Genomic DNA, 9,201 nt, shown 5'->3' with positions numbered 1-9,201 from the left:
ACGACAAAATCAAGTTAAATTAACTATACCACCTGAGTTACATTGCAAAGAGGAAAATGCCATTTAGCTCTGCATCTATCCTAAGAATGGGTCTCAGCAGGCTGCATTGCATTATACATATTCAGTATACCCCCCACACTCCACCAGAAAATGGGCATTCACTCAACCAAAATTAGTAATACATGTGTGTAAACAATGAACTAGGTTTTCACTGGCACAAACACAGAGCTCTTTAAAAACTGAATTTTTTTTATAAATAACAAAGAACAGAGGGAACTAAAGTCCATTTGAAGGTCTTTTTTCCATTTGCACACAGGCAGGATGAATTGTCGCCATCAGTACATGGTTCCAGAGTGTAGTCTGAGGAAGGGACCGGAGTCACTTTAACCTGACAATGAGGCACAGGTGATTAATTTGCTGTGAAATTAATTAACATAATACCTGTAATGATAAACTCTTGGTCTTACAGTACCATAATGCATTTGGAAAGATAATTGAAGACAATGGCCTTGAGCTCAAAAACCTCTCCACGTATAATGGAGTAAGGCAACGAGAGCTCCAGGAAGAAGGGCTGAAACACAGTGAGCTGAACAGGAGGAGCGAGACCAAGACCTTTAGAGGACACGCAGAAAGCCTCGGTCTCCCAGGTGGTGATGGTATCAGGAACAGTGACAGGAAGCTGTACTGATCCAGACTCCCTCAACACTTTTATGTACAGAAGCACTGAAGAAACATGCCCATTGATGCAATAGAAATTATCATGTCATTTGTTGATTAAAAAAAAAAATAAATAAATCAAATGCACTAAGAAACAATATTTACTAACCCCACTTCAGACTACTGCCATAGCCATGTTTCTGGGAAGAATTTGCGATCTGTCGCAATGTCTCGGTTACCTGGTTGACCAGCTTTCCCTGACATAAGCATAAACATAAATAAATATATATGGAACTTCCAGTTTTGGGATTCTTCTTTGTGCTGAAGAGTGTCTAATGTGCCAGTATGTATATACCTTGTAAGACAATCAAGTACAGTAGACATGTACTATGCCTGTTTTTGGCACTTAGTTTTAATTACTCTTGTAAACCATACTGTATGTTGGACATACATGCTCAACAAATGCAACTCTGTTAGATTGTAAATAAAATATAGGTTATTGGTTAGTCGTGGTCTCCTATACTGTGTTAGTTTTTTATTTTAATTAAAAAATTGGCAAATAAAACCTTCAGTAGTCAGCAGTCATTAGCAGTTGTATAATCTGCTAAAATGACAAAAGAACTACACCAGGTAATGCATGTACACGAGACACTGTGTTATAGCTGATGCTATAGGAAGGCTTCTTTGTGGAAGTTGTGTCTAAATCTCCATGTGAAATCACACCAATATAACAGCTCAGATATCATGTGATGTTTCCAGCCAGACCATATAAGGGCATCTTCATCAGATTACTAGCTTCTACAGTACTTGTCTGAGGGAAGCACGAATGGACACCTTGAGTGTGGAAAGCAACACAGGGAACCCTACTCAGGGAACCCTTTTGAGGGAACTCAACACACGATTTCACACAGAACTTCAGACACAACTTCCTCAAAGCATTCCCATAGCGTCAGGCATGAAGCAGTGTCGAGTTCCCTTGAAAGTTAACAATTGTACATAAGTTACAGATATATTATACTAGTAAAAGCACTACACATAATGTATATTACTACAGTATGTGTTTTATTATAATAATGTAAAATGTAATGTATTTATTTTAAATTCATCAGTGACAAATTGCACTAAAAGTAATATGAAAAAAAAAGGGTGTGGATGTACCCCAAGGCTGCTGACGTAGCGTGTGATGATATTTTATTCCTTTGTACACCAAACACATAATAATACACGTGATAAAACACGTGATAATAACTCATAAATAGTGTAAAAATGTTAAACTAGATACTTTCATAAAAAATAACATTACATATTTTGTATTTAAATGTAGGTGATACAATATCCTTTAGAAAACTTGGAATTGTGTAAAAAACACTAATGAATGGCACAAGACTTATCCTAATAAGTTTATTTGACTCAAATTTTTAAGCTTAAAGGTGGGGTGTATGATGTTTGAGAAATGCTTCAGAAAACTGAGGTTGGCTGACAAATAAAACAAACGTGTAGCCAATGAGCAGAAAGGGGCGTGTCTTGTCAATATGCGGCGAAGAGAGTGTTCAGTGCACATGTGTGACATTAGCAGAAAGCGACTGAAACATTGACATGGCGGATAAAAACGAAAAGCGAAAAAAGGCTTACGATAACGCAAGAAGTAGGACCCGTATTAATATAGGATCAGCTTTCCAGCACTGAGAGAACTGAAGGAGCTGGAAGGCCTGCGATGGGATGTCAAGGTTGATTTTTTCCTTCTCGATAGGTGAATAACTTTGGTTTTGCTTTGTTTCACAGAACTAATATATGCCGTCTTTTGCACGATTATGCTTGTGTGTCATTTTTGCTTGTTTGTTTATCTGCAATCGTATTATAATAAAGTATTGAAAATATTTCTCCCTAGAACATAGAAGCCACAACACTATTATACCCATGTGTTTACAGTTTTCCTTGTTAGGAATTGGTGTTCCAAATTTTAAAAAATGTAAAAACTTCATTATTGTCAAAAAGAAATTTAAGTTCATCAATGGAAGAAATCCACAAGTTCCACTTTACCAATTAGGTATGTGAGTGATATGATTTCAGATTTTACCATGGAAATTTCTAAACAGATAGACAATATACAACTTATTATTAAATATTGTTTTAAATTTTCCAGAGTATTTATAAGTATTATAACTTATCTTTGAGTTAAGTTTAAAATGAACAATTAGTGTTTAGTACTGTACATTTAATGTCTCCCTTATCTCTGTTCTGTTGAGATCTGTTACTGACTCACCTGTTCCTTCCTCTGTCAGTGTAACAGTAACATTAAGATTGTTTTAAAAATTCCCTTCAAACTTAGAATTCATAAAAGTTGACACATTCAGTATATGAAAGACACAACCAGTCTGACTCATCTATTTGGAAAACACAAAAACAAATACCAGGTGAGAACTTTATCAGTATAGAGATAAAAACACAATGCTCTTTAATACAGTGTTACTTATGCACCTTTACTGTAATCAACCAGGCATGGTGAAATCATTGAAGCATTCTGATGATAAATATAAGTCCGCTTAAATTTACGACACACTTGCACAAGTGCTTCACCAGGTACTGGCTGTCCATAAGTGTACCTTAAAAATGCACAATCATTGACATTGATGTAGACACTGATTTTTTCGGGCTACTTTGGCATGTCCTGAATATTCACTGGATGTGAATGCTATATTGTTCATAAATTACTTTGTTTTAAAAATATGCAAAATGTTTTAAATGTAAAGAAAACATTAAAAACATTTTCCGTCTTTTTATAAATTTAGTGGTTTTACTCACTTTCCACAAATCTCCAGCTTCAGTTCTTCCTCTACAACACTGTGCTCTTTTGGTGTATTCACTGTAATCTCAAACTTAAAAAAAACAAAAAAACTAAAAGTTAATGCATATTTGTGTTACAGTAATTGATGTTAGTTAATACAGTAAAAAATATGTGATATTGATCTAACTTACCATATTTTTTCACCTTAAAGTTGTGTGAAATCACCCTTTTTCCAATTTTGGCAGATAAATAATAATACCCATTTGGAGCCTCAGCATTTAGCTCATGAGAAAGCTCCAGTATCAGACCTGTTGAGGACACATTCATCCACTGACTAATCCTGTTACTTTTACTATCCTGTATATTTAGGAGAGAAAATAAAGAGTCACCTACTGATGTGTACAAACATTAAAAGGCAACAATAGTTTCAAACATACGGATAGTTTCATTTACTTACTTCCAGAATTACTGAGCTGTACTGTAAAGGAGAATATGACAGTACACAGTTCAGATTAAGAACCTGCTAAGACTATTTCTAATATTATCATGTACATTAACACTCTAGGTTAATTTGTTAGAAAATTACTATGAAACAAGATATTAGACAAAAGGTGCTAAATCGATCTGTGCATAGAAAAACTTAGACATTTTCTCCCACCTTTTGTTCAAGGGGAATAAAATTAGAATCCATAGTGACAATTCTGAAATTCACTGTTGAAGAGAAATGTTAGAGAAATGCAATGTTTTGAGCTGCAGCATCAGCAACAAATAAATCTATATCTATAAACCAATATTAAAACAGTTTATGTGACATTAAGTATTGCAGATATGAATTACTTGTTTGTCCTGGATTGTAGATGGGTTTATCCGTCTGAATAAATGCCAGTGTGACGTAAGATTTAAACATCACTTTCCTTTTCTCTGTCGTCATAAAACTTTCTCCTTTGACTTCTACTTTAATCTCCTGCACCGATTCGCCTTCAATATTTGGAGCCTGTGAAGACGTGTTCCATGTGGAATCACAAGAAGCATTAATATGAATAATAATAATAAAAAAAATAATAATAATAATTTAAAAAATCATCTGGATTTCTTACCACAAAATGAGAGCAGTGATGAATTTCCTTTTCCACTGTCTCATGAAAAAGAGTCCTGTCTTGTTTGTTGTGAACCAGAAAAATGTTCATTTGCAGAGTCTCATTAGGCTTCATAAGACTCACACAAAATTTGGCATCAGAGCCAGCCACTATTACTGATGGAAATGTCACCATGAAATATCTAAAGACAAAAAATATATTCTAAGAAAAGCAATGTAAAAAAAAAAAAAAAAAAATTACTAGAAAATAACTAAATCACAGGAACATTATTTTAATAAAATGCAAATAAGAATAGTTTCTCAGAGAGTATAACAAAAGCACACTTATTTGACCACGTAGCCTAACATGAAACAAAGTCATACATTCATAAATATCCTTGCAATTCTTTACAATTTCTAGTCTGTAAGTTTTGCACTTTTACTTTTATCATTCTCTGCCATCGTTCTCTTCTTTAACCTGGCTAAAGACATATTAATGTATTATGTTTACTTGCTTTATTAAATCGAATAATATTAACAAGTGAGTTGCGTACCGTTCTGTGCAAAAGTTTCAGAAAAAATGCGTCCAAAACTTTTGCACACTACTCTATATTTGAAACTTATTGCACTATGTACAAATTGTAAACTTTCCTAGATACACAAACAGGGAGAGGTCTGTGTACACATGCGAAGCTGAATGGCATGTAATGAATCATACATTAAAGTTCAATCTTCTACACCCATTAATATCATCTATTACACCCATTAAATTCTACATCCCTATCTTTTTCTATTTATAATATTACATTTGACTGGAAAATCATGTGAATAATTGGACCCTTTTCTGAATTTAGCATTATGCACATGAATTCACATTGTCATTTCTGCAGGCAATTTATTCAGCCAATCTACAGAAGGGTGTTGATGACATGAATGGGCAAAAGGCTCGTTGAGAGTCTGCAGCACTGCTCGGGTGTTCAGTGAAAGAGATGTTTCAGAAAATAGTGTATTATATGGTAGATTAATAATCTCAGCTGAGCAGTATGTTTATTTTCTTCTGGTATTTAAGTGAAGTGAGAAAAAGTAATTATCTATAAAACCAGGCAGTATGAATAAGACAGGAACAATGCTCAAAATAAGGAGAGACTGGCTGACAGAAAAACACTAATGCTGACACCAAAATGTTCGGTTTGTGGCCAAACTCTTTCCAATTATATGCTATATGTCACGATGTGACACGGTGAAACAAAAGGCAAGAGAGGATCCAAATGCAGATAGGACTTTACTGGACAAAAACAAGAAACAAACATACAGGCAGGCAAAACAGATCAGGACACGGAACAGGAACAGAGAACAACATGAACCAAACACCTACAACGACCAACACCAGGGAAGTGAACAGACAGAGTAGATATAGTGGACAGGAGCCAATAACCAAGCAGAGACGATTAGAGACAAAGACAAGACACCTGGGGAAGAGATGGAATGTGATTAGTGTCCATGGTGAGCAATGAGTGGGCGGAGCAAAACAATTAATACCAGGGAGAGACGGCAGACAGAAACAAGGGGAAAACACAGACAGACCCATTACAGAGCGCCCCCCCCCCCCCTACGAGCGGCTTCCAGACGCTCCCAAGTCCACAAAACCCAGTTCAGGCGGGTGGAGCGAAGGCGCAAGCAGGGTGGGAGGGCGGGTCGGGTTCGTGTAGTGGTGGCGCCCGCCGAGCAGGAGGCCGGGGTGGCGCCGGCCGGGCCGGAGGCCAGGGAGGCGCCGGCAGAGCAGGAGGCCAGGGCGGCGCCGGCAGAGCAGGAGGCCAGGGCGGCGCCGGCAGAGCAGGAGGCCAGGGCGGCGCCGGCAGAGCAGGAGGCCAGGGCGGCGCCGGCAGAGCAGGAGGCCAGGGCGGAGCCGGCAGAGCAGGAGGCCAGGGCGGCGCCGGCAGAGCAGGAGGCCAGGGCGGCGCCGGCAGAGCAGGAGGCCAGGGCGGCGCCGGGTGAACAGGAGGCCAGGGCGGCGCCGGGTGAACAGGAGGCCAGGGCGGCGCTGGGTGAACAGGAGGCCAGGGCGGCGCTGGGTGAACAGGGGGCCAGGGCGGAGCCGGTGGAGGAGCCAGAGACCAGAGCAGGACCGGAGACCAGGGTGGTGCTGGAGGTGGAGCCAGAGGCCAGAGCAGGACCGGAGACCAGGGTGGTGCTGGAGGTGGAGCCAGAGGCCAGAGCAGGACCAGAGACCAGGGTGGTGCTGGAGGCAGAGCCAGAAACCAGAGCGGGACCGAGGAGCAGGGTGGTGCTGGAGGCGGAGCCAGAGACCAGAACGGAGTTGGCAGCCAGGGTGGTGCTCTGGGCCTGTGAACAGGGACAGGAGGTAGAAGGGCTGGCAAGTCCAGCAAAGCAAAACACAGGAAAACAGAAACATGCATAGGTTCAGGCCAGGCAGAGAGTTTAGGTAGTTTGGGTGTCATGATGTCGACCGCGTTCTCTGACTCAGTCATTTCGGTCGACCCGGCCGATTCAGCTGGTTCCGTCAGCTCGGCCGGTTCCGTCGACCCAGTCGGTTCGGCAGGTTCCGTCGACCCGGTCGGTTCGGCAGGTTCCGTCGACCCGGCAGGTTCCGTCGACCCGGTCGGTTCTGTCGACCCGGTCGGTTTGGCAGGTTCCATCGACCCGGTCGGTTCGGCAGGTTCCATTGACCCGGTTGGTTCCGTCGACCCGGTCGGTTCGGCAGGTTCCGTCGACCCTGCAGGTTCCGTCGACCCGGTCGGTTCCGTTGACCCGGTCGGTTCGGCAGGTTCCGTCGACCCTGCAGGTTCCGTCGACCCGGTCGGTTCCGGTGACCCGGCTGGTTCCGGCGACCCGGCTGGTCCAGCTGGCGGTTTCGGGATGCCGGCCGCCCGAGCCGACCTCATCGGGGTATCCGCCAGTTTGGAGACCAGCCGGTTAGCACGGACCTCAGCTGAGCTCGCCGGTACGGTAGCCATGGGAACTGGCTCAATCACGGGTGTGCACGGGACTGGTCTGGGCGGAGGAACTGTGGAGCATTCGGGCGTCCGTGGCTGATTCCACTCTGTGGCCCACGGACCCCGATGCTTGCTGCCCCCCCCCCAAAAAATACTTACGGCCGGCTTCCGTCTCTACAGTGCTCACGCTCAGCGTGGACCCGTCCAGGAGCAACGCCAAGTTGACGAACTCTGAGAATGTTTTTATCTCTCGAGTGGACGGCATCAGATACTGCAGGATGTCCCTTAGTCCGTACTTAAAGATATCCTTGAGCGCCTTCTCGTCAAAATTGACCTCGTTGCACAGGTCCAAGAATACCTCTGTGTATTCCTCAACTGGGGCGTCCTCCTGACGTAGACAAAACAGGATTTCTGCTGGATCCATGTGGGGTTGGTCGTTCTGTCACGATGTGACACGGTGAAACAAAAGGCAAGAGAGGATCCAAATGCAGATAGGACTTTACTGGACAAAAACAAGAAACAAACATACAGGCAGGCAAAACAGATCAGGACACGGAACAGGAACAGAGAACAACATGAACCAAACACCTACAACGACCAACACCAGGGAAGTGAACAGACAGAGTAGATATAGTGGACAGGAGCCAATAACCAAGCAGAGACGATTAGAGACAAAGACAAGACACCTGGGGAAGAGATGGAATGTGATTAGTGTCCATGGTGAGCAATGAGTGGGCGGAGCAAAACAATTAATACCAGGGAGAGACGGCAGACAGAAACAAGGGGAAAACACAGACAGACCCATTACACTATAACACAAAGATAATTTAATTAGCCTCACCTCAGAAATGTAAAAGTAGAAATCTTGCAATGTCTTTATAAATATGTTTTTTCCAAACATCATGTACAACTAGATTTGTAAAGTTCGTCGCGACAAATTTGATGTTGGCTTTGACGGTGCAAGTATTCGCAAAAGGCCGGTTCATTTTGGAGGCGAGTGGACAGAAAGATTGTGAAAGCTACTGGACCGCTAGGGTACCAATACATTTGGAGGTGATCAGCAATGAGCATGTGACGTGATCCGAATACCCGTGGGGCAGTTCCCTTCATTGTGCTGAGTGTTTTGATATGTCACATGTCCATGTTGTGCAATTTTTTTATTTCGCTACTTTAAGGGGTCGGGGCTACACGTGTAGTCATGTGACGTGACCAGAATACCCGTGGGGCAGTTCCCCTTATTGTGCTGAGTGTTTTGATATGTCACATGTCCATGTTGTGCAAATTTTTAATTTAGCTTGTTTTGGGGTCGGGGCGACACGTGACGTCACGTGACGTGACCAGAATACCCGTGGGACAGTTCCCCTCATTGTGCTGAGTGTTTTGATATGTCACATGTCCATGTTGTGCAAATTTTTGATTTCGCTTGTTTTGGGGGCGGGGCTACACGTGACATCACGTGACGTCACGTGACGTAAATATAATACCCGTGGGACAGTTCCCCTCATTGTGCTGAGTGTTTTGATATGTCACATGTCCATGTTGTGCAAATTTTTGATTTCGCTTGTTTTGGGGCGGGGCTGCACGTGACCTCACGTGACGTCACGTGACGTGACCATAATACCCGTGGGGCAGTTCCCCTCATTGGGCTGAGTGTTTTGATATGTCACATGTCCATGTTGTGCAAATTTTTGATTTCGATTGTTTTGGGGGTGGGGCTACACGTGACCTCA

General features: G+C 42.5%; 2 long non-coding RNA genes across 2 annotated transcripts; both read right to left on the bottom strand.

Moving 5' to 3' along the window:
- Positions 1 to 321: 321 nt before the first annotated feature.
- Positions 322 to 1,871, bottom strand: LOC113660499. Its single transcript, XR_003444818.2, has 4 exons — positions 1,816 to 1,871; positions 827 to 914; positions 473 to 698; positions 322 to 388 (listed from the first exon to the last, which is right to left on the bottom strand). It is a non-coding gene; the product is annotated as an uncharacterized LOC113660499 (long non-coding RNA).
- A 1,261-nt stretch (positions 1,872 to 3,132) lies between these two features.
- LOC125145949 lies at positions 3,133 to 3,767 on the bottom strand. The gene is made up of 3 exons (XR_007144437.1): positions 3,634 to 3,767; positions 3,460 to 3,533; positions 3,133 to 3,260 (listed from the first exon to the last, which is right to left on the bottom strand). It is a non-coding gene; the product is annotated as an uncharacterized LOC125145949 (long non-coding RNA).
- Between the last annotated feature and the right edge of the window lie 5,434 nt (positions 3,768 to 9,201).

Source organism: Tachysurus fulvidraco, chromosome 11 (genome assembly GCF_022655615.1).
Source record: "Tachysurus fulvidraco isolate hzauxx_2018 chromosome 11, HZAU_PFXX_2.0, whole genome shotgun sequence".
NCBI classification, from domain to species: Eukaryota; Metazoa; Chordata; class Actinopteri; order Siluriformes; family Bagridae; genus Tachysurus; species Tachysurus fulvidraco.
The sequence above is the reverse complement of the archived record's forward strand: the minus strand, read 5'-3'. Positions and strand labels throughout refer to the sequence as shown.